The sequence below is a fragment of the Bufo gargarizans genome, chromosome 1 (genome assembly GCF_014858855.1).
Source record: "Bufo gargarizans isolate SCDJY-AF-19 chromosome 1, ASM1485885v1, whole genome shotgun sequence".
Taxonomy (NCBI): Eukaryota; Metazoa; Chordata; class Amphibia; order Anura; family Bufonidae; genus Bufo; species Bufo gargarizans.
Window position 1 is genome coordinate 738868881 of NC_058080.1, and position 25566 is coordinate 738894446.

Genomic DNA, 25566 nt, shown 5'->3' on the forward strand with positions numbered 1-25566 from the left:
GATTCTCTAAGACAAAACATCTCAAGTAAGTCTCCAGATTCTAATTAGTGCGTTCAGTCTGTTCGTTCAACTGAGGGTGAAAGGCCGAAGATAAGGACAATTGTACCCCCAGACGAGTACAGAACGCCTTCCAGAATTTGGAAACAAACTGAGTCCCCCTATCAGACACCACATCAGAAAGAATACCATGTAATTTCATGATGTTATCGACAAACACTTGTGCAAGAATTTTAGCATTACGTAGACCTGGCAATGCTATAAAGTGCGCCATTTTACTAAAGCGATCGACAACCACCAGAATCACAGTTTTTCCTGAAGAATTTAGTAAATCTATGATAAAATCCATGGATAAATGAGTCCAAGGTCAGGACGGGATGGGCAACAGAAGTAAAGATCCAGAAGGCAGAGTATGTGTCACCTTAGCACGTGCAGAAGTACCACATGCTGACACATAGTCCTCAACACACTGACGCAACCCCGGCCACCAGAATCTACGAGAGATGAGATAGACAGTGGATCTGCTCCCAGGGTGTCCCTCGAACACCTTGTGACGTAATTCAGAAGGAACAAACAGCTTCCCTGGAGGGCAAAAATCCGGTGCATCTTTCTGGGCCTCCAACACCTCTGCCTCAAGGTTGGAATATAGGGCGGATATAACTACCCCTTCAGACAATATTGGACCAGGATCTTCCAAATCCTTCCCCTCTAGAAAAGCTACATGACAAAGCATCAGCCTCGACATTCTTAACCCCAGGGCGATAAATGACTATGAAATTAAATCTGTTAAAGAACAATGACCATCTGGCTTGCCTTGGGTTCAGTCGTTTAGCCAACTCCAGGTAAGCCAGATTTTTGTGATCAGTAATACCAGTAATAGGATGAATTGCTCCTTCCAACAATGACGCTATTCCTCAAAAGCCAACTTGATGGCCAGCAACTCTCTATTACCCACGTCATAATTCCTTTCTACAGCCGAGAGTTTCTTAGAGAAGAAAGCACATGGGCACCATTTACCAGGTGAAGGACCCTGCGACAAGACTGCTCCTACCCCTACCTCGGCTGCGTCAACTTCCACAATGAATGGCTGTGACACATCCGATTGCATCAGTATAGGAGCAGAAGTAAAACATTCCTTCAACGCTGAAAAGGCTTGTAATGCCTTACCAGACCAGACATCCAAACCTTTCCTAGTCATGTCCGTTAAAGGTTTAACCACAATCGAGTAGTTCAAAATGAATTTACGGTAATTGGTGAACCCCAAAATCCACATAAGCACTTTCAGATTTTCAGGTCGATCCCAGCCCAAAACAGAACGGATCTTCTCTGGATCCATACGAAAACCTGAAGAGGAGAGTAGGTAACCCAGGAATTGCACTTCCTGAACTGCAAATACACACTTCTCCAACTTAGCATACAATTTATTCTCTCTTAGGATCTGTAACACCTGTCTCACGTGATCCTGATGAGTTTCCATGTCTGGAGAATAAATTAGTATGTCATTCAGATACTGTCACCGCCGGCCCTGGGAGAGATCTTAGAAGTTCAGATAGACAGAAGACTGAGGAGTCTATCTGACAGATCTCTCTTGTTTTCATTGTTGCTGACAGGTTTCCACCCCTTCGCAGATGCTGCTTATTATCAGTCAGGTGGCTCTTTATATGTTCTGAATCTCACTTGTCTTCCTGCGGCTGATAGCTCTTCTGTGGAGTGCTCTACTTGTGTGGTGGTTCTCCTGTTCCAGTTACATCTCAAGCTAAGTCCTTTTCCCTTTTAATGGTGTGTCTGTTCTGACTAGGCCTCAGGGAGACACTAGCTCCTTCAGTTTGGAAGGAGCCGGTTGCCTCTTTCCCTGTTCCCTAAGCTCAGGGTTTGGTGCAGTGTTTCAGCAGTCTCAGGTTCCTGTGCATGTGCATTTCTATTTTGAGATTTGCACATGTTGTAAGAATCTTAGGGAGAGTTTCAGGGATTGCTAGGAGGTGTCCTCTTTATTCCCCAGGTTTGGGGACCAGCAGCCTGTGATCCCCGGATCTGCGTGTGGAGGTGGGCTTCCTCCAAAGATAGACCCTGCAATTATCGAGCCAGTGCAGCGATAGGATCCATAGCTTCACTGACACAAACAAAAATGAAGTTTTTTGGCGATTGATAATGTCACAGTGCTGTGTGGGTAGTAAACTACACACCAAACACAGGAGGGAAGGGGAAAGGTACTAGGCCTGAAAACTAGGGAAAGGGGGATGGTCACCACCTGGTGACTCCCTAATCCGAGCCCTGACTACTATCTGTATGAACAGACCTTGATGGTAGGAATGTTCATACGCAGGAACCTAAAACCCTATCTCACCCTATAGGGCCCTGGAAATAGTGTCAGGACAACGGATTACCTGTTCCTTCCCAGATGAAGGAACAGGAGACCCCCTCAGGCCTAATACAAAAGATAGGGGAAAACAACAAACTAGAAATAGGAAAAGACACTTAAGAGAAAGCCAAAGTAATCACACACGGCAAAATGCCAGTAGCACGTGTCTGTCAAAACTTTTTTAATACAAATGCTGAGTATATATTTTTAAAGGGGCTGAGAAAATGAAAATACCTAAATATTATGGTACTTTCACACTAGCGTTAAAGTTTACCGGTATTGAGTTCCATCATAGGCGGCTCAATACTGGAAAAAAAACGCTTCAGTTTTGTCCCTATTCATTGTCAATGGGGACAAAACTGAACTGAGGTGAACGGAATGCTCCAAAATGCATGCTGTGGTTTTCTTTCCGTCCTGGGATGCGGAGCAAAACGGATCCATCATTACCCCCAAAGCAAGTCAATGGGGACAGATCTGTTTTCTCTGCCACAAGGAGAAAACAGATCTGTCCCCATTGACTTTTAATGCAGTTCAAAACGGATCCATTTTGGCAATATTAAAAATATGTTAAAGATAATACAACCGGATCCGTTCAAATGGATGCAGACGGGTGGCAGATCTGAGCATGGGGGGGTCTTGTTTGAGCATGGGTTGGTCAGGTATGAGCATGGGGGTCAGATCTGAGCATGGGGGGGAGATCTGAGCACTGAGGGTCTGACACTGGGAGTCCTGATTTGTGTTATCTGATCCGAGCATTGGGGGTCTGATTTGGAGGTCTGATGAGGTTTGGGGATCTTATTTTAGGTCAGATGAGGATTGTGGATCTAATTTAGGAGTCTGATCTAACGTCTGTTGAGAATTTTTTATTTTTTTTTACTCTGCTGAAAAAAAAATATCAGACCTCAGATCAGAAAAAAAAAAAAATCTCTTATTTTTCTTTGTTAAAATCTAGGTGCATCTTGTAGGGCGAAAAATACAGTGACTCGTGTGTAAATGTATAGCTTGTGGCTCCTGGTAGTCATACAAATTTTTTTTTTGGGCTCCTTGTGTCTGTAAGGTTGGCCACCCCTGCACTAGGTGGTAGGGACCCCATCTTATTTTCTCTGGTGTCCTATAAATTATAGTTATGCCCCTGATTCAGAGATATATTTTTAGGCTATATTGTGATCATATGGCTGTATAACTGAGTTGCTTTTGTGTAATTGTATATTTTATATCATTTTTGTTATATATTTGATTCCCCACTCCCGGGGTTTGGTGTTATATTGATAAAACCTAATAAAATGTTCAGGAAAAGAAAATTAGAAAAATACGTGGTTAAAATAAAGAGAAAGCATATGAAAAGTATTCTATATTCAACAAGCACGGCCCAAATCACTTGTCTAAGACACACAAAATACTAATAAATCATCATGTCTTGATGCCAATATAAGATTTTCTTTTTACATACTGTTTAAATGCCAATCAAATATATCCACATATGTTATAAAACTATTACATGGAGCATTGTTACTTCTCCCCATATCACTCTGGACTCTCCCACAGTGTGGGTGGAGGTGTGAATACAGAAATAAGAGGCAAGGTTCATGGGGACAATTCATCTTCACTATTACAAAATTGGATCCTAGTCCTAGTTAACCTCAGAAAAATATAATTTTGTTGTCTGGGAGATCCAAGACCATCTCACCCCCAAAATTAATCTTTTTATTGGCTGTTTAAGGTCCATGGATAACCTGATGATATGTTAAAACAGGTGATAGTTGTTTCTCTCCAATGTGAATTCTCTCATGTGTAACAAGATTTGATTTATCTGAAAAGTGCTTTCCACAATGTGAACATGAATATGGCTTTTCTCCTGTATGAACTCGCTCATGTTTAACAAGACTTGATTTATCTATAAAACATTTCCCACATTCTGGACATGAATATGGTTTCTCTCCTGTGTGAGTTCTGTTATGTATAACAAGATGTGATTTATATCTAAAGCACTTCCCACATTTTAAACATGAATACGGCTTTTCCCCTGTGTGAATTCTCTCATGTGTAACAAGAACTGATTTATCTGTAAAACATTTCCCACATTCTGAACATGAATATGGCTTCTCTCCTGTATGACATCTCTCATGGGAAACAAGATGTGATTTCTGTGTAAAACATTTCCCACATTCTGAACATGAATATGGCTTCTCTCCTTTGTGATGTCTCTCATGTTTAACAAGATCTGATTTACGTGTAAAACACTTCCCACATTCTGAACAGGAAAACGGTTTCTCTCCTGTGTGAAATCTCTGATGTGTAATCAGATACGATTTCTGAGTAAAACATTTCCCACATTCTGAACATGAATATGGTTTCTCTCCTGTGTGAATTCTCCCATGGTTAACAAGATCTGATTTTTGTACAAAACTTTTTCCACATTCTGAACATGAAAAAGGCTTCTCTCCTCTGTGACGCCTCTCATGTTTAACAAGATCTGACTTCTGTCTGAAACTTTTCCCACATTCTGAACATGAATATGGTTTTTCTCCTGTGTGAATTCTCTCATGTATAACAAGACTTGATTTCTCTGTGAAGCATTTCCCACAGTGTGAACAGGGGTAAGGTTTCTCTCCTGTGTGAATTCTTCTGTGTGTAGAAAGAACTGAGTTTTTTGTGAATTCTTTACCACAATGAAGCCTTTTACCCTTTTTCTGACCTGTATTTGTGGTAACAATCTGTGATTGTTCAGGAGAATATACCTCATCATTAGGAGATGTATATGATTGATCTGTATAATTAAGTCCTGGATGTACATTAAGAGTAATGGAGTTTTCTCCTGAAGAGTGCTGCATGATATCTTCATCTTCTACTTTATAATTTAGTGAAAACATGAAGTTTCCCTTAGAACCGTTACTGGAATTCTCTGTTAAAATAAAAAAATAAAAAATTAAAAAAAAATTTAAACCATAAAGGTAGACAAACTTATAACATTATTAGGCTAAGAGTGAATCCAGAAAGAATGAGCGTTTTAATCCATTCATTTTTAATTTATTCCTGGTTTTGGCTAGAACAAACATCACCAAAAACTGCATGTGTAATTACAGCCTTATAAAGCTTTCTACAGTCAGGTCCATACATATTGGGACACCGACACAATTCTAACATTTTTGGCTCTATACACCACCACAATGGATTTGAAATGAAACTAACAAGATGTGCTTTAACTGCAGACTGTCAGCTTTAATTTGAGGGTATTTACATCCAAATCAGGTGAACGGTGCAGGAATTACAACAGTTTGCATATCTGCCTCCCACTTGTTAAGGGGCCAAAAGTAATGGGACAATTGGCTTCTCAGCTGTTCTATGGCCAGGTGTGTGTTATTCCCTAATTATCCCAATTACAATGATCAGATAAAAGGTCCAGAGTTTATTTCAAGTGTGCCATTTGCATTTGGAATTTGTTGCTTTTAACTCTCAAAATGAGATCCAAAGAGCTGTTACTATCAGTGAAGCAAGCCATCATTATGCTAAAAAAACAAAACAATCAGAGAGATAGCAAAAACATTAGGCGTGGCCAAAACAACTGTTTGGAACATTATTAAAAAGAAGGAACGCACCGGTGAGCTCAGCAACACCAAAAGACCCGGAAGACCATGGAAAACAACTGTGGTGGATAACCGAAGAATTCTTTCCCTGGTGAAGAAAACACCCTTCACTTCACAACAGTTGGCCAGATAAAGAACTCTCTCCAGGAGGTAGGTGTATGTGTGTCAAAGTCAACAATCAAGAGAAGACTTCACCAGAGTGAATACAGAGGGTTCACCACAAGATGTAAACCATTGGTGAGCCTCAAAAACAGGAAGGCCAGATTAGAGTTTGCCAAACAACATCTAAAAAGCCTTCACAGTTCTGGAACAACATCCTATGGACAGATGAAACCAAGATCAACTTGTACCAGAGTGTTGGGAAGAGAAGAGTATGGAGAAGGAAAGGAACTGCTCATGATCCTAAGCATACCACCTCATCAGTGAAGCATGGTGCTGGTAGTGTCATGGCGTGGGCATGTATGGCTGCCAATGGAACTGGTTCTCTTGTATTTATGGATGATGTGACTGCTGACAAAAGCAGCAGGATGAATTCTGAAGTGTTTCGGGCAATATTATCTGCTCATATTCAGCCAAATGCTTCAGAACTCATTAGACGGCGCTTCATAGTGCAGATGGACAATAACCCAAAGCATCCTGCAAAAGCAACCAAAGAGTTTTTTAAAGGGAAAGAAGTGGAATGTCAATCACCTGACCTGAATCCGATTGAGCATGGATTTCACTTGCTGAAGACAAAACTGAAGGGAAAATGCCCCAAGTACAAGCAGAAACTGAAGACAGTTGCAGAAGAGGCCTGGCAGAGTATCACCAGGGATGAAACCCAGCGTCTGGTGATGTCTATGCGTTCCAGACTTCAGGCTGTAATTGACTGCAAAGGATTTGTAACCAAGTATTAAAAAGTGAAAGTTTGATTTATGATTTTATTCTGTCCCATTACTTTTGGTCCCTAGTGGGAGGCACATATGCAAACTGTTATATTTACTACACTGTTCACCTGATTTGGATGTAAATATCCTCAAATTAAAGCTGGCGGTCTGCAGTTAAAGCACATCTTGTTTGTTTCATGTCAAATCCATTGTGGTGGTGTATAGAGCCAAAAATGTGTTGATGTCCCAATATTCACGGACCGGACTGTATAACACTTTGACTTCCTAACAAAGTCCAGGATTCTGGTTTACACCCAGTCACAACTATTACTACATACAGAAAATCATGACTTGATAAAACAAAAAAAAATAACATTTTAATTGTTCCATACCTGTGGTGACATCTCCACCTGGAATGTCCTCCTCCACCTCACTCTTACATGGGGGATCGCCCATCATCCACTGTTCTTCATCCTCCACTTTAATAATAATCAGATCTTCCCCCTGATTTGTCATCTGTAACAATTCAGTACAATATAGCAGACAGGTGGGAAATCGAACAGATGCACATAAGAGACCCCCACAATCTATGACCCCTCTGACTGCAGGACCCCCCTATATAGATGTGTATAGGGCTTAGCTCCATCTACCTGAAGATTCTCCAGGACCTTCTCCTCTGGACAGTCCTGGGAATACAGAGGACGAGGACATCTCTCTGGTGGATTTCTCCTCCTGGATCCATCTGTGGAGACACAAGCACACAGTGACTGAATACATGGCCTCCTGTAGATCTGTCTATAGATCAGACACTTCTCTCAGCTCCTTGACTTCTAGGTTTAGTTATCAGGGGCAAATAATATTCTGCTCCTCACCACATGTGCTGAGGTTGCAGCAAGCCCGAAACAGCATCTGACCTTTGAGAGCAATTTTGCGGGGAGTGGACCGCACAATATTACTTAACTGTAGCCATGTTCAGAGGATACAGTTATAAGTGTAGGGAGTTCTTTTAAAAAAAGTGTCCTACATCACCCTACTTACTAAAAAGTTGTCAGGCACCTTTTGCCACAATGACACTTGTGTTTATGAGGTAAATTTCCAGACAGCGAACCCACAGTGAAGACCTTCATCAGTCAAAGTACATACAGAAAATAACTACAACTACTCCCAGTCTCCTCTCCACCAGGCTCTGAGGTGTTGGAAAAAGCTCTTCATCTATATCCCCCTCCAAGTCTCCTATCTCCTAAGAAGGTGTTCATTTAATTCAATTTACTTCAATTCAATACCACTGACAGGTGAAGTGAATAGCAGTGATTGTCTGGTGAAAATGGTGTCTGCCTGTGGGGGTGAGGGGAATGTTAGCCAGCAAGGAAACAGTCAGATATTGAGGTTGATGTGATGGGAGCAGTAATATGGATACGAGTAAGGATCTTAGCAACTTTATGACCAATCTGTGATTTGTAGACACCTGGGTCAGAGCATCTCTAGAGCAGCCGATCTAGTGGAGCGTTCCTGTTATGTAGTGGATTGCAAGAGGGTAGATAGGGTTGTTTAGGCCCTTTATCAGTAAAGGTCATAGAAATCGAGGAAGTAGCAGTTGTCACTATGATCTGCAAATTATGGCATGGGCATAAAAGCAAGACTGTGTTAGCCCAGCGGTCCGCGCCGGCACTGCTGCCCTACCCACGGACACGGGCGCCGGGCTTCCTCTTTCTCTCCTGCTGTCATGTGCCGTGCTGACAAGCGTGGGCAGCAGGTAGCTTAACTGTTGCATCTGTGCTCCATGCCAGAGTTTACTTCCTGCTAGAGTGCTGTACTGTTGTTAGGGCTTGCATGGGTGTGTCTATCCCCACGTGTGAGGCAGCACGTACACGCCCCGAGTCTCCCCAGCCTATGGCTGGCTAGTATTTAAAGGTGCTTCCTGCCCCAGGAAGATGCCTGAGCAACTCATGGTCACTAGTTTGTCTAGTTCCAAGTGTGAATGTAACGGGGCGCCAAAGGCGCACTCGGTCTCCCATCAGCCGCAGACCTGCTGCTTAGCTTCGGGAGCGAAGATTTGTGTTCGGCCTCGTTCCCAGGGCGGCTTTTGCTAGCTGGGAGGCTCCCTGCTCCTAGGTCTGCCTTGAGTGCCGAGCTGATCACTCGGTGTTCGACTTGTCTGTCTGTCGGTCATGTGACGCTGGCCACGTCACATGACCCTCACTCCCCACTATAAATACAGGCAACCTGCTGGATACATGTTGCCTGTGATTTTGGTCCCTTAGGCTGTGTATTATTATTGTTATTAAGCTTACCTTTGGATTTGACCCTTGACCTGCTTCCTGATACCTCTTCTGCCTGCTCCCTGAACCTTGACGCTACCTCTCGGATTTAGACCTCGGCTTGCTTTTGGATTTTGTCTTTGCCTCTTCTCTTGTACTGACGTGACCTCCCGGATTTTGACCTCGGCCCGCTCTCGGATCTGTCTCTGTCTCCTCCCTCGTACTGACGTGACCTCCTGGACTGACCCTGGCTAGTTGACCCGCCTCGCCCTTCCGTTTTTGGTGGTACCTTGTTTCACCTCTCTGTCCGCTCGAGTGCTACCTCTCATTGGCTGCCCGCTTCCCTACTGTCTCTCTCTGCTTGCACTTACTCAAGTCAGGGACTGCCGCCCAGTTGCGCCCCGTCACCTAGGGAGGGTGGTGCAAGTAGGCATGGACAGGGGACTAGGTGGCAGCTCAGGGGGTGCACCTCCGCTCTATCTTTATACCCGTGACGCTACCCCATGACAGTGAAGGTGTTTTTTAAGTTCTGTTTTGCTGTGTACCAGACTCCGCTTTTGAAATCATTGGATTTTGCCTGTTTGCCACCTGCCTCTGACTTCAATTATGGACCTTGCTTGATTGCTGCCTGCCCTGACCCCAGACTTCCTGAACACGTACTTTCCATTGGTGATTTCACTGGTATCTCTGACCCCCTGGTCAGCTGCCACTGACTCGAGGACTGCTCTGGAGTGGTACCTGGCAACTACCCTAATGGCCCAAGCCTATCCTCACCATCAGATGCTCTAGTGAAGACCAGGTAGTTGCTTAGTTACGCCCCTCCAGAGTATTGCCAGTCAGTGGCGCAGTGGGTCCACACCCACTGCTTGCATAACAAAGGGAAAGAAACTATTTTTAACCACATGAAACCACAAAAATGCCAGTTATCGCCACTTGTTGCAAACTAAGAGGGACAGAATCCTTGAGCTGACAGGCCTTGGTTTATCACTCTAACAGGTCTCTACGCACCTAGGCCGAGATCTCAGCTCTGCTCAACATTGTGTGTCCCGATAGTTGGGAGAACGTCAAACTGGAATGCATGGACGGATCATCTGATTAGGAGAATGGAGCGTAGCGATCCATCCTATACTGCAAATGAGACTGGAAGTCATATCTGAAGCCTAGGGTGGCAAACACTTCCATCAGAAGGCGTCTGCATGAGCCAGACGTTCAGCTACATGTGTTCTATTGAGGTCATGTCACAGGTCTCAAAGCCTATCATTGTGCACAGCAAGACAATGATGGAGGCTGGAATGGAGGTCTGTCCTCTTCAGCGATAAGTCTATTCCTCAGACAACCATTAATAACCTCACTGATAGCACGCCAAGGTGTGTAAGTGCACGTAGTTCTGCGTGTGGAGCTCATACTAGACTAATAAGCTGAGGTGTTTTATCATCTACATATCATTATCATGTCTACCCATCCTGTGATTTCCATAATTCCACGACTTTGCCTTCTTGGAGCTGCAATTTCAATGTTGTGGAGTGGATCTGGTATCACCGCATCCATATCGACCTGCACTCGTTGGAAGTGCCCCGTAAAAAATAAATAAAATAAAAATCTAAATGATGCCAGTACTGTCATTTTTTGATCAACTCGTCTCCCAAAAAACATAAAATAAACCAACTAAACCCTTTTGTGACTGATCAATTTTCCATATTTTCATTTTTTTACTTCCTCCGTTCCCAAAATCATAAACTTTGTAATTTTTCTGTCCACAGCCATGAGAAGGCATTTCCCGCATAACCAGTTGCACTTTCTAATGGTGCCATTTAATATTGCGTACAATGTAGTGGGAAGGAATTGGAAAAAAAAAAAATCTGTTTTGACATGGTTTTATGGGTTTCGTTTTTTTGGGCATTTTATTTGCAGTAAAACTGACCTGTTATCTTCATTATGGGTCACTACAATTACAGCAATACCACATTTTTTCAGTTTTTCTTGTGTATCAAGATTTTTTTATTTTTTTTTCGCATCACCATATTCTGACCGCCATAATTTTTTTTATAATTATGTCTACGGAGCTGTGCGAGGGCTTATTTGTAGTGGGAGGATCTGTAGTTGTTATTGATACTATTCTGGAGTATGTATGACTTTTTCAAATTTTTGTCGGGGGAGGTGGAGCTACAACTTTGTGTGAATCGGCCATTTAGATAATTTTTTTTCCTGTTATGAAGTTCACTCTATGGGATAATTGCAATTTTATCAAAAAACCCTCGCCAGGGCCGAAAGGAAGTTTAGGCTAAGATATAACTTTTATTATGATCGTTAAAATGTGGGAGTACCAGCTATCAAAGGACAAACATACATACAAAAAGAACTAAAATACTCAGGGGGGATAAATTCGTACCAAAGGTTCCAATCAAGAACAGATGAGACTATAAACAATTCTAGAAAAAAGGAACTGTCTTACCAATTGATGCGCTTGGGGACCCTTCGGTAACTGTACAGCCCGAGGGATGACTGGCAATTTATAGTAAGTCACTCTGTGCAAGGCAGCTGTGGCGAGTATCTATCCCTAAAATGAACCCTGACCAAGGACCAGGAGAGGGAAACTGCAAAGGCCCTGCCTTACTGCACAAAGAATTGCCCCAATCAGGGAGACCCTATCTGGATGTCTAACCCTATTGGGTTCTTTGATATATTTAGTTAGACTGTTGGAAGTAAATTTTTCTATCTTGAAAGTTTCGTTTGGTGTTATTGTTATAATTGCAATTTTCCCTTTAAATTTTTGTACATTTGAATTTTTTATGTTGTACACTTGATTTTTTTTTCCTTTCTCGCCTTCCAATACTAATAAATTTTACATTCACATCACTTTTATTTTTTTCTCTTCAGGAACTGAAGCGACAAGCAGGACTGCACAGCTACATGGGAAAGTTATAGCTCAGCACAAGTGCTTCCTTCAGAAAAATACATGTACAGTAAGTACCGTATTTTCTGGCGTATAAGACGACCCCTAACTTTTCCATTTAAAATATAGGGTTTGGGCTATACTCGCCGTATAAGACTACCCCTGCCTGCCCAGCCCTCCCTGTCTTCAAGACTATCTTCTCCAGTCCAGGGAACTGACAGGGATCTGTGGATGGCATTGTTATGGGGAGGGGGGATCAGTGGATGACACTGCTATGGGGAGGGGGATCAGTGGATGACACTGCTATGGGGAGGGGGATCAGTGGATGACACTGCTATGGGGAGGGGGATCAGTGGATGACACTGCTATGGGGAGGGGGATCAGTGGATGACACTATATAGCATCTTATGCTATATGTGTCATCCACAGATCCACCCCTTGACAGTGTCATCCACAGATCCTCCTCCCTATAACAGTGCCATCCACAGATCCCCCTCCCCATAACAGTGCCATCGACAGATCCCCCTCCCCGACGCTCACAGGAGTACATTTATAAACTGTAATCTGTAACTTTAACTTTAATCAGCGCTCATCTCTTTTTTTTACTACCTTACTCTCAGCTTCGGTAACAGGCACGTGACGTCAGTGAGTGAGCGCTGCCCGCACTGCCTGTTACTGGAGCTGAGAGTAAGGTACCCTAGTAAAGAGATGAGTGCTGATTAAAGTTAAAGTTACGGATTACAGTTTATAAATGTACTCCTGTGAGCAGCCCTGTATATTCTAACCCCCAGGCAAGTGTCCCCGTCACCATGGAAACACCAGGGGGTTAGAATATACCATCGGATCTGAGTATACCCGGCGTATAAGATGACCCCCGACTTTTGAAAATAATTTCTAGTGTTAGAAAGTCGTTACACGCCGGAAAATACGGTACTTGTCTGTAATGTTCCATTATCGTGGGACTTCATCTGCGTGTTTGTGAGGCAGTTAGGGATGCTTTTAGGATGCAGTGATGCTGAGAACAGGGGAAGGAAAGTGCTGGCATGAAAAACAGGTATATGGCGCAATAATATGCAGTGCTTGAGGTACTCTGGACAAAAAATAGCTGCAAAATGATGTAATTATGAAACAGGAGAAATCCTTTAAAGGACATGAGATTGGATGTATGAGGCTAGCAGGTGCACACAAAGCCTAGTTACTGACATATCTACTTTTCTCAACAGGACTGATAGGTAGGAACCATGCCTCACGGCAAAGAACTGTCAGCAGATCTCAGATTATTTGTTGTAGAGACATATGACGATGAAAAAGGATTCAAAGCCATGGGTGAACATCAATCTTCATTTAGACAAATTGCCTACAAACAGGGAACATTCAGGACTGCCGCTGCTGTCCCTAGGAGTGGACATCCTGATAAGATCACTGCACAATAACAACGAAAATCCTAAATAAATAAATAAACCCAAGGGTAATATCAAAAGACCCACAGAAGACTCTACAAACTGTAAAAACCTCTGTCCATGTGTCCATTGTTAGAAAAACACTGTACAAGAATGGTGTCCCAAAATACATTGCAGCCCGTCTCAAGTTTACCTCAGACTATCTGGATGCGAGGCATCATGGTTTGGGCCAAGTGAAGTTAGGCACCACAACCTGTGTCTGGTAGAGTGGAGCACCATGGCCTGGTGTTGAGGACACCCATTGCTTGGGCCTGGTGGTAAGGAAACCCACGGTCTGGGCCTGGTGGTGGGGAAGCCCACGGTCTGGGCCTCGTGGTGGGGAAGCCCACGGTTTGGGCCTCGTGGTGGGGAAACCCACGGTTTGGGCCTCGTGGTGGGGAAACCCACGGTTTGGGCCTCGTGGTGGGGAAACCCACGGTTTGGGCAGATTTACTAATCTTGTATGAATGTATGAAATGTAGACAGGCAGTGTAAAAATGCTCCACATCTCTCACAACGGCTCCGGCTGAATGATAGATCTGCAGCACGGTAACACACTTCTGTCCACCTCTATATCAGCTAGGGCTTTTGTGTTACAATGGTGCGTCTTAAGGCTGGATTTACATCACATTTTACCCTATGTTGAGAATGTAAATCAGGAAACCTTTAGACGTTCACACTAAATGTGTGTATAGGGCTCCATTATTCAGATGGAGGCCAAAAGAATATCCTTGTGACCTCCCTCTGGATGGTATACATCAGTATACTGAAAAAAAACAACATAGCGTAGAAGACAGCACTATTCCATACTTCAGTGCGCTTTAAACAAAAGGATGTTTAACTCTTTGAGGACACAGTGATTTTTCTGTTTTTACATTTTCATTTTTTACTCCCAGCCTTCCTAGATGGAGCCATATTTTTTTAATTTGGCCCCATTTAATATTGTATGCCATGTAGTGGGGAGCTGGAAAAAATCCAAATGGAGTGGAATTGAAATAAATGCAAAGCTGAAGGTTTTACCATGGCCCTCACAGTCCCTTGATCTGCTGAAGGTTTTACCATGGCCCTCACAGTCCCTTGATCTGCTGAAGGTTTTACCATGGCCCTCACAGTCCCTTGATCTGCTGAAGGTTTTACCATGGACCTCAGTCCCTTGATCTGCTGAAGGTTTTACCATGGTCCTCACAGTCCCCTGATCTGCTGAAGGTTTTACCATGGTCCTCACAGTCCCCTGATCTGCTGAAGGTTTTACCATGGCCCTCACAGTCCCTTGATCTGCTGAAGGTTTTTACCATGGACCTCGGTCCTTTGATCTGCTGAAGGTTTTATCATGGTCTTTACAGTCCCTTGATCTGCTGAAAGTTTTATCATGGCCCTCGCAGTCCCTTGATCTGCTGAAGGTTTTATCATGGCCCTCGCAGTCCCTTGATCTGCTGAAGGTTTTATCATGGCCCTCGCAGTCCCTTGATCTGCTGAAGGTTTTATCATGGCCCTCGCAGTCCCTTGATCTGCTGAAGGTTTTATCATGGCCCTCGCAGTCCCCTGATCTGCTGAAGATTTTACCATGGACCTCGCAGTCCCTTGATCTGCTGAAGATTTTATCATGGCCCTCGCAGTCCCTTGATCTGCTGAAGATTTTACCATGGACCTCGCAGTCCCTTGATCTGCTGAAGATTTTACCATGGACCTCGCAGTCCCTTGATCTGCTGAAGATTTTACCATGGACCTCAAGGTCCCCTGATCTGCTGAAGGTTTTACGATGGTTCTCACAGTCTCCTGATCTGAACATAATTAAAAATCTGAGGACAGACTTCAAAAGAACAGAGCATGCAAGACGGCCCAGGAATCTCACAGAACTGGAAGAGGTCTGCAAGGAAGAATGGATGAAAATCCCTCAACGTGACCTGAAAGACTCTTTCTGGCTTCTACAGAAAGGGTTTACAAGCTGTAATACTTGCCAAGAGGGTGCTACTAGGTACTAACCATGCAGAGTGCCCAAAGTTTTGTGTAGGGCCCTTTTCCTTTTTTGTTATTTTAAAAAATGTAAAAGATGAAAATAAGAAAAAAAAATCATAAAAAACTAAAGAAAGGTGTCACCTTTAAGTTTTATGCCGTTTGGAGATAATTTAATCTTCAACTTTCTTAACGGTAGGAATTGTGACCAGGGGTGGCCAAACTTTTGCATACCACTGTAGTTATGTCTAAGGAGCTGTGTGAGAGCTCGTATTTTGCAGGGTGATCTGTATTTTTTATGCATACCATTTTGGGTTTGTATGATGTTTTTGATCACTTTTTATTTGATTTTTTGGGAGGAGGTGAAGCAATGAAAAAAGAGGAGTCAGCCACGTTGTTGTTTTTTTTTTTTTGCATTATGGAGTTCACCATATTGGATAAATAAATTTATATTTTAATAGGTTGGGCATTTTAGGATCCGGCGATGCACATGATTTTATTATTATTATTTTTTACATGCTATCATTATATTGCTTTTCCTATAAACAATGTGATTCAATACATTAGTGTATGGTACATTCAGTAAATGTGATTAAAACTGATCACGGCATCTGAGAGGTTAAATGTCAGCGATCAGCATTAATGCCTCTGTATGGCATCCCTGAGTAGCCTCCATTAAACTGATGCCTCAGAGAGCTCCTGTGCCAGCTTAAAGGGGTTGTCCAGCCCCTAGTATTGATGATATGTGATTGGCAGGGGTCTGACACCCTCACCAATCAGCTGCACTAGGAAGTGCAGTATAATACAGGCTCCATTCCAGTGAATAAAGGGGGTGCCTGCAATTACACGACACCACCGCTCCATTGGCAACGACATGTAGTGTGATGACAAGTAAGCGATGCTCGCATGGAGCGCCGCCTCTACATCTCACAGCTGATCGGCAAGGGTGCCGGGTGTCAGACTCCCGCCAATCAGATATTGATTACCTATACTGAGGATAGGTCATAAATATTATAGGCTGGACAACCCCTTCCACCGTAAGCAACACAGATGGTGGCTCTGCTGCGTATAGGGGGAAGGGGTTAAATTCTGCAAAAGGATTCAGTGGGAGAGGAAAGTAGTGACTGCACTGCAGTACTATGAAGGAGGACCATGTGCGGGACGTATCCCACTCTGAGCCAACCTTTACAGGTCAACTTAATGTGACTTCTCTAAACTTTTGAATACACATGTCCAACTGTTCAATGTTTCTGTGCTTTTTGCACAACTTGCTGTTCTCTAACAAGAAGCTTAACAGCAAAATTCACAACAGGTGTTTGATCCATGAATCTCCCAATACATTTCCTGGTTCAATTAGAACTGTTATTTAAGCAGTCCTCCTCATCATGCTGTTCACATTCTGACATCATGAGACCAAGACGACGCCTAACAATTGATCAACAGTACCTTGCCATTGTGAGGCTTCAAGCAGGACACCACTGGTGTTGGCTTTTGTTTTAATTAATTGTTTGAGATGAGGAAATCCCGTCGCTGCTTCTACTCAAATGCCCGACTTTCATGATACAATATCACTGGAGCCAGAACTTTTTCCATTTTCCATAAATTTCACGCGAAAGTCAAATATCCCTGACTTTTTGTGAGTAGTTGTAAAAAGCACACGTAGCCTCTAATGCAATGTGAGAAGAAACTGTGGAGCTCCTCCATCACAGGTCACTGCACACACGTGTATACACTGCACATGGCGGCTCTTACCCTGTGATACAAGAGGCTGGTGCTCCTCCATTACATGTCACTGCACACACGTGTATACACTGCACATGACGGGTCTTACCCTGTGATATAAGAGGCTGGTGCTCCTCCATTACATGTCACTGCACACACGTGTATACACTGCACATGACGGCTCTTACCCTGTGATATAAGAGGCTGGTGCTCCTCCATTACATGTCACTGCACACACGTGTATACACTGCACATGACGGCTCTTACCCTGTGATATAAGAGACTGGTGCTCCTCCACTACATGCCACTGCACACACGTGTATACACTGCACATGACGGCTCTTACCTTGTGATATAAGAGGCCGGTGCTCCTCCATTACATGTCACTGCACACACGTGTATACACTGCACATGACGGCTCTTACCCTGTGATATAAGAGGCTGGTGCTCCTCCATTACATGTCACTGCACACACGTGTATACACTGCACATGGCGGCTCTTACCTTGTGATATAAGAGGCTGGTGCTCCTCCATTACATGTCACTGCACACACGTGTACACACTGCACATGACGGCTCTTACCTTGTGATATAAGAGGCTGGTGCTCCTCCATTACATGTCACTGCACACACGTGTATACACTGCACATGACGGCTCTTACCCTGTGATATAAGAGGCTGGTGCTCCTCCATTACATGTCACTGCACACACGTGTATACACTGCACATGACGGCTCTTACCCTGTGATATAAGAGGCTGGTGCTCCTCCATCATGGCCTCCTTGTACAGGTCCTTGTGTCCTTCTATATACTCCCACTCCTCCATGGAGAAATAGACAGTGACATCCTGACACCTTATAGGAACCTGACAACACAATGACATCGTCATCACCCAGACCCCTCCAGTGCTGTTACTGGAGAATTTCCCAGCATTCCCAGCAGTGTCACCTCTCCAGTCAGCAGCTCCATCATCTTGTGGGTGAGCTCTAGGATCTTCTGCTCATGTATCAGGGGGTGAGGGGGAGGCTCTGTGATGGGGGGAGGGGTCCTGCTCCGCCCTCCTGACTCCTGGAGATGGATGATGGGAGTCACACAGTCCCCCGATGTCTTCTTCACTATTGTGTACTCCTGTGGATGGAGAGAGACACTTAGGGAATAAACCCTTCAGGGGCCATGTGCTCTCCTCCGGCCCTCTCCTCCTGGTACAACGTGCCTACTTACCTTCTCATGGCTCCTACAACATGACTATTGATCACTGGTCACATGACACATCACTCACCATATTTGGGGCTGACCTTCAGGTTCTCCGTCACTTGGAAGGTATGGAGGCCGTTCTCCAGGACCCCGGACTCTTCCTATCACTTCCTATGATGGATTCTCCTTCCCGATGTCTGACTTGTTACAGAATACAATAAAGAGGAGAGAAATCTAGAAATGTTTACCTCTCCGCTCAGCAGGGAGATGATCTCCAAGGTGAGGTCTAATATTCTTCTGCTGATCTCCTTCCTGTCCATCCTTGGTGGTCGTTCAGGAGAAGAGGAGAGAACTGGAGGAGCTGGAGGCTTCTAGTACTGCAGGCGCCTTTATGAGAAGAGGAGAGGAAATCATCCAGGGGAGAAGACCAGATGTCACCTCCAGAACCGCACTTCCTGAGCCTGGAGGGGCCCCGCTTCTCAGAGCCCCCACCACATGGATTCCAGGGGCCCCAACATGGAGATTTCTGGTGGCTCCACAGGAGATAAATGTCTGATAGATGCAGGTCCCACCTCTGGGCTGTGCTCAGCTGTGTCCACAACTCTTAGAGAAGAGACTGGAGAGAGCTGAGCTCAGGCCGGGCCCCGCTGCATTCATTCTGCTCCTGGATACAGGGGCCCCTCACCAGGACAGTCAGGGGCCAGTGAATGATGACAACCCCCACTATCCCCACTACTCCTCCCCCATGATACTAAGCTGAGGAGCGGAGAAGGATTCCTTGTGTGTAATGGAGGAGAATCTCCAGAGGTGACATGTCTGAGCTCTCCACCACACTGTCTCCTCACAGCTCATCTTACCTGCAGGCTGGAGGAATGGCTGATACCAGAGAGAACAAGAGCCCTGACTACCGACCAGGACCTGCCCAGTGTCTGCTGCACTGTCAGAGCTGAAGGACCTGGGGTGACGTCACTGTCATGTGATCTGTGCAGGGGGCGGGGCTCAGTTGTGGAGAGAGGGGGTGGTGAAGGACCTGGGGTGACATCACTGTCATGTGATCCTTGCAGGAGGCGGAGATCTTTCTTTACAGCACTGATCACATGATGTGACCTCATCAAAGGTCCTTCACAAACTCATAGTCTCTGCCGCTGAGTTCTGTGAAAATCTGCTGCCCTCGTCACTTCCGGTCTTGACGTCACGCTTCTGAGGTAGGTGTGTCACAAAGCTGGCAACCTTATAGGCTGTAAAGAAGGCTTGGCTCAGGGCAGCTCACTGTATGTGAACGCGCAGGGGCAGCCGATCTTCACAGAGGTGTATGGGGACGCGCAGGGGCAGCAGATTGTCACAGGCCAGCTCATATTAACATAGGCAAGCAGCTCTTTATTGTAATGGGGGCTGTATGGGGATCTCTCCTGGCATCCGATCTTCACAGAGGCTGTATGGGGACGCGCAGGGCAGCAGATTGTCACCACTGTAAACTGACACCACAGTATGGGACAGCAATAGGGGGGCAGGTTATCTTCACAGGGTCACTATGCCCAGTATGGCCCGAGTGGCACTTTCCCAGACAAATGGCACCACAGGGAGGAGATGAGCAGGTTATCTTCTCGGGGACACTGCGCCCACCATCACCCGATTGACACAATCGCTATTACTTGGAGGGAGGGGGTCACAGTCCCAGGCTACTGCCTATGTCTGCTTGGATGACCGCAACCAGGAAGATTACTTTAAAAAAAAAAAACAACAGTCAACTTATTCCACAACTGTATTTTATTAATAGATATTGTAATGATTAATATTTAAATCATAAGTATAAATAACATTATTTTCAACAGGAGACGTACAATACATCACAATGTCATAAGTGCTAGCCAAAAATACACCCTTTCACTATTTGTCGGTGAGATAAGAGATGTCATCCGTGATGAAATTAGAGACTTTTAAAATATCTGGATACTGAAATGTGTATGTACTACTAACCAGACGGGGGGGGGGGGGTCCTGTTATTCTTCGGCTTTAAAAGTGTGTTTGGAATCAGGTGATTTGTATGTCAAGATCTGAACAGTTCTGTGGTCTTCAGATGGCACCAAATAATGACAGCTTGGCTGCTGCAATTGGATATGTCCCTATTTGTGGAAGGAGAAGAGATGTAAATTAGATATAAAAAAATAATAATAGTACAAAAAAAATGGTACCGTTTGTAACTATTGTATCGAATAACCTATGTAGAAAAAAAATTCAACCAGAAAAGGTTACTCGGCAACCATTCAACACACTGGAAGAGTCCTGTTTTCCAACTGTTCCGAAAAGCAGCTTTTCAAAGTTAATGGACTGTGATCACAATTGTACAACAGGTGTCATAAACCCTTCCTGATTGCATCCGACAACAGTCTGTGTGGCATCACCCTACAAGCGGATGTGTAAATTACCCCATACTTGGCGCTTCATTCACCCCGGTCATGGACCATGTTCGGACATTCAAAGATACTTTGTCCCCAATGCAACGCACACTAAAATGTGTGTCTTTTGGACTTACCTTGAAATCCTTTTTCTTTATGATGCATTGACCACGTCCTGGACCATGTTCTGACAGGTTAGGATACTAGGTCCCCGAATGCATTGCGTGAGGTATCCTTTGGGTGAGATTGTATTTGCACAATACATCATAAACAAAAAGGATTTAAACTTAAGTCCCACAAACACACTCTTTATTATGTGTTTCTTTAGAGTCTGTTTGTTGGACTTACCTCTAAATCCTTTTTATCGTGTATTGTGCGAATAAAATCTCACCGAAAGGATCCCTCGCGCTTCTGCTCGCGTCCTTTATGGGCTTGGACTTCTTGGTTCCTCTTTTGTTGTCTGTGTTTCTACTTCTCCTGCTTCATTTATTAACGGAGTTAATAAAAGGGCTGCAGCCGAGGTAATTTGCCAAATAGGAGGAGGTAATCCGATTTTTTTTATAGGTTCTCCTATTTGGTAATACGCGGATCCGCAAGTTGCTTTGTCTCTCAATGCAGCCTACAGGAAAACGCATTTAGTTTTAATGGTGATCACCGTTGCCCACTACCAACCATACTTACCTGTATGAATTATCCTAATTGTCGTTAGTGTACAAAGAAGTAGACTCATAAAAAAAATAAATGTAAAACAAACACAATCGAAATGCAGTCAACAATTCAAATTAACCAATAAAGGTAGATTAGTATATTGTGATATCTAAAAAGATCAGTACTATACCATAGTTATGCCCATTTAAGATGTACCCCTTCTTCAAGGTAGTCACCCAGAGGACACAGTGGTTGTCTCTGTTGACCCAAAATTTAAAAGATTGAACAGGTTAGTTTCCGAACATACAGCCCTAGGAGACATTGACAATCACTATAGTATCACAACATTCCAAAAACCGATTTAACATTTTGTGTGCTAAATGGGATTCCAAGTGAAAGTATCTCACATGGAGCTCTTCCTTCATCTTCCTCCTCCGTCACAGGACACAGCGGTGGTCTCAGTCGATCCAACAAAGAAAAAGGTAAGATTGTTAGTCTGAATACATACAATTTACGTCGCAAGTTACGATCGCACGGTGTTTCACCAATCCCACAAAGCTCCCCCCTGTTGAAGACAACAAGTGCACGTAATGCCGTCTAAACTCCACCGATTTGTTCTTAGACAAGTATCTTATGCGGAGCTCTTCCTTCGTCTTCCTCCTCCGTCGCAGGACACCGCGGTTGTAATATTAGCATGCTAAAAGATAATGTTATAGAGAGAAAATTTAGCCAAATGAGAAAATGACAAACCTCAATTTACTATAATTCTTAGCTTGATCAGATATTTCAAGGGAAGGCGTTTATTGCTATATATATTTATAAAAACAAGAAAAGGGTCAAACCAGATGTTATTATGTCTGTATGTCTTGTGGATTCTTATTTTAACAAATTCTGACGCAGGAAACGTTCAATCCCATGAAAGTATCAATGGAGTGAATACAACTAACAGTAAGATATACAATCTTGGTGCATTTCTACTCTTGATAGTGTGTGCCAAATAAATGAACATACAGATGACCCTGAACCAGCACCTACCAAATTCACAAAACACAATTAGGTTATGTTGAATTATTTAACATCGCCATGAAAAGTGTTTCAGCACATTTCCTTTTATTCACAACCACAATTTCATAAAATAATACATTTATAGTTGGATGTTATTATATGTGCACATTCGGTATGAATGTAATTATCTAGAGAAACCATTGGGAGTTAGATATACCGGACCTTTGTACTGTAGTAGGGCACAAGCTATTTCCATTTGTGCATCCCTTATATGTTCCTCCGTTGTCTTGACTTCCGAGATGGTCCTTGTTTGTAGGAACTCCTTGGCGAACTGGAAAAAACTAAAACATTATTTCAAATTTTGGATGACAGTGACATGATTGTTTCAGCACCAGCAGAACTAAAACACCACAGCTACTCGAATCTTGCAGGATCCCGGTGTTCCACTGTGCCGCTTGTTCTTCTGGCTTGTACTTGCTCAAGAATAGACTGTCAATCAAGCATAACAAAATATTTGGATAATGGCTTTAAATGTATAGTACAACATACATGTTTTGTCTAGTCTCTTGGGCAGCGTTATAAGTCTTAGGCCCCTTTTACACGGGCGAGTATTCCGCGCGGGTGCAATGTGTGAGGTGAACGCATTGCACCCGCACTGAATCTGGACCCATTCATTTCTATGGGGCTGTGCACACGAGCGGTGATTTTCATGCATCACTTGTGGGTTGCGTGAAAATCACAGCATGTTCTATATTGTGTGTTTTCCACGCAACGCAGGCCCCATAGAAGTTAATGGGGCTGCGTGAAGTGCGGATGCGGTGCGATTTTAACGCACGGTTGCTAGGAGGCGATCTGGATGGAGACCCGATCATTTTATTATTTTCCCTTATAACATGGTAATAAGGGAAAATATTAGCATTCTGAATACAGAATGCATAGTACAATAGCGCTGGAGGGGTTAAAAAATAATTTAACTCACCTTAATCCACTTGCTCGCGCAGCCGGCATCTCTTCTGTCTCTTTCTTTGCTGATTGCAGTCAAAGGACCTGTGGTGACGTCACTCCGGTCATCACATGGTCCGTCACATGATCCATCACCATGGTAAAAGATCATGTGATGGACCATGTGATGACCGAAGTGACGTCACCACAGGTCCTTTGACTGCAATCGGCAAAGAAAGAGACAGAAGAGATGCCGGCTGCGCGAGCAAGTGGATTAAGGTGAGTTAAAATTCTTTTTCTTTTCTTTTTTAACCCCTCCAGCGCTATCTTACTATGCATTCTGTATTCAGAATGCTATTATTTTCCCTTATAACCATGTTATAAGGGAAAATAATACAATCTACAGAACACCGATCCCAAGCCCGAACTTCTGTGAAGAAGTTCGGGTTTGGGTACCAAATATGACGATTTTTCTCACGCGCGTGCAAAACGCATTACAATGTTTTGCACTTGCCCCTTTTCCCGCAACGCCCGTGGGAAAGAGGCCTTAATGGAAACAACCGTACTTCCAGTTATTCTGAAGTTTGTGACAATAGCTGGTTTCATTACCCTGGGGATCCATCAACACAAGAACTTTCTTGGACATGATCACCACCTTATAAATAAATTCTAACAGCTAAGTAGAGTGAAGATATTACAAACATATCAATTAAAAAAATAAAACAATTTAGAATCACTTAATTCCATACCAACCCAAATAGACATTAATAGGGCATGCATGGAAAACATTTAAGGAACTTCGTTAAATAAAATTGTATAGACGAAGAACAATGTGGATAATGCCTTTCTTTAAGACAATGAAAGTTATACCTACTTGTAGCTAACCGTGTATACATCAAATTTTCTACATGGTAGCATTAAGATTGTACTTATACATATTGAAATATACAGTGGTGGAAATAATTATTTGACCCCTCACTGATTTTGTAAGTTTGTCCAATGACAAAGAAATGAAAAGTCTCAGAACAGTATCATTTCAATGGTAGGTTTATTGTAACAGTGGCAGATAGCACATCAAAAGGAAAATCGAAAAAATAACTTTAAATAAAAGATAGCAACTGATTTGCATTTCATTGAGTGAAATAAGTATTTGAACCCTCTAACAAAAAAAGACTTAATACTTGGTGGAAAAACCCTTGTTTGCAAGCACAGAGGTCAAACGTTTCTTGTAATTGATGACCAAGTTTGCGCACATTTTAGGAGGAATGTTGGTCCACTCTTTGCAGATCATCTCTAAATCCCTAAGGTTTCGAGGCTGTCTCTGTGCAACTCTGAGCTTGAGCTCCCTCCATAGGTTTTCGATTGGATTAAGGTCCGGAGACTGACTAGGCCACTCCATGACCTTAATGTGCTTCTTCTTGAGCCACTCCTTTGTTGCCTTTGCTGTATGTTTTGGGTCATTGTCGTGCTGGAACACCCATCCACGACCCATTTTCAGTTTCCTGGCAGAGGGAAGGAGGTTGTCGCTCAGGATTTCACGATACATGGCTCCGTCCATTTTCCCGTTTATGCGAATAAGTTGTCCTGTGCCCTTAGCAGAAAAACACCCCCAAAGCAAAATGTTTCCACCCCCATGCTTGACGGTGGGGACGGTGTTTTGGGGGTCATAGGCAGCATTTTTCTTCCTCCAAACACAGCGAGTTGAGTTAATGCCAAAGAGCTCTATTTTGGTCTCATCAGACCACAGCACCTTCTCCCAGTCACTCTCTGAATCATTCAGGTGTTCATTGGCAAACTTCAGACGGGCCTGCACATGTGCCTTCCTGAGCAGGGGGACCTTGCGAGCCCTGCAGGATTTTAATCCATTGCGGTGTAATGTGTTTCCAATGGTTTTCTTGGTGACTGTGGTCCCTGCTAATTTGAGGTCATTAACTAACTCCTCCCGTGTAGTTCTAGGATGCTTTTTCACCTTTCTCAGAACCATTGACACCCCACGAGGTGAGATCTTGCGTGGAGCCCCAGAGCGAGGTCGATTGATGGTCATTTTGTGCTCCTTCCATTTTCGAACAATCGCACCAACAGTTGTCACCTTCTCTCCCAGCTTCTTGCTAATGGTTTTGTAGCCCATTCCAGCCTTGTGCAGGTCTACAATTTTGTCTCTGACATCCTTGGACAGCTCTTTGGTCTTTCCCATGTTGGAGAGTTTGGAGTCTGCTTGATTGATTGATTCTGTGGACAGGTGTCTTTTATACAGGTGACTAGTTAAGACAGGTGTCCTTAATGAGGGTGACTAATTGAGTAGAAGTGTCT

General features: G+C 43.7%; 1 pseudogene; it reads right to left on the bottom strand.

The window, feature by feature from the left end:
• The window catches only part of LOC122924933, a 124213-nt pseudogene that overhangs the window by 81319 nt on the left and 17328 nt on the right, over nt 1–25566 (bottom strand).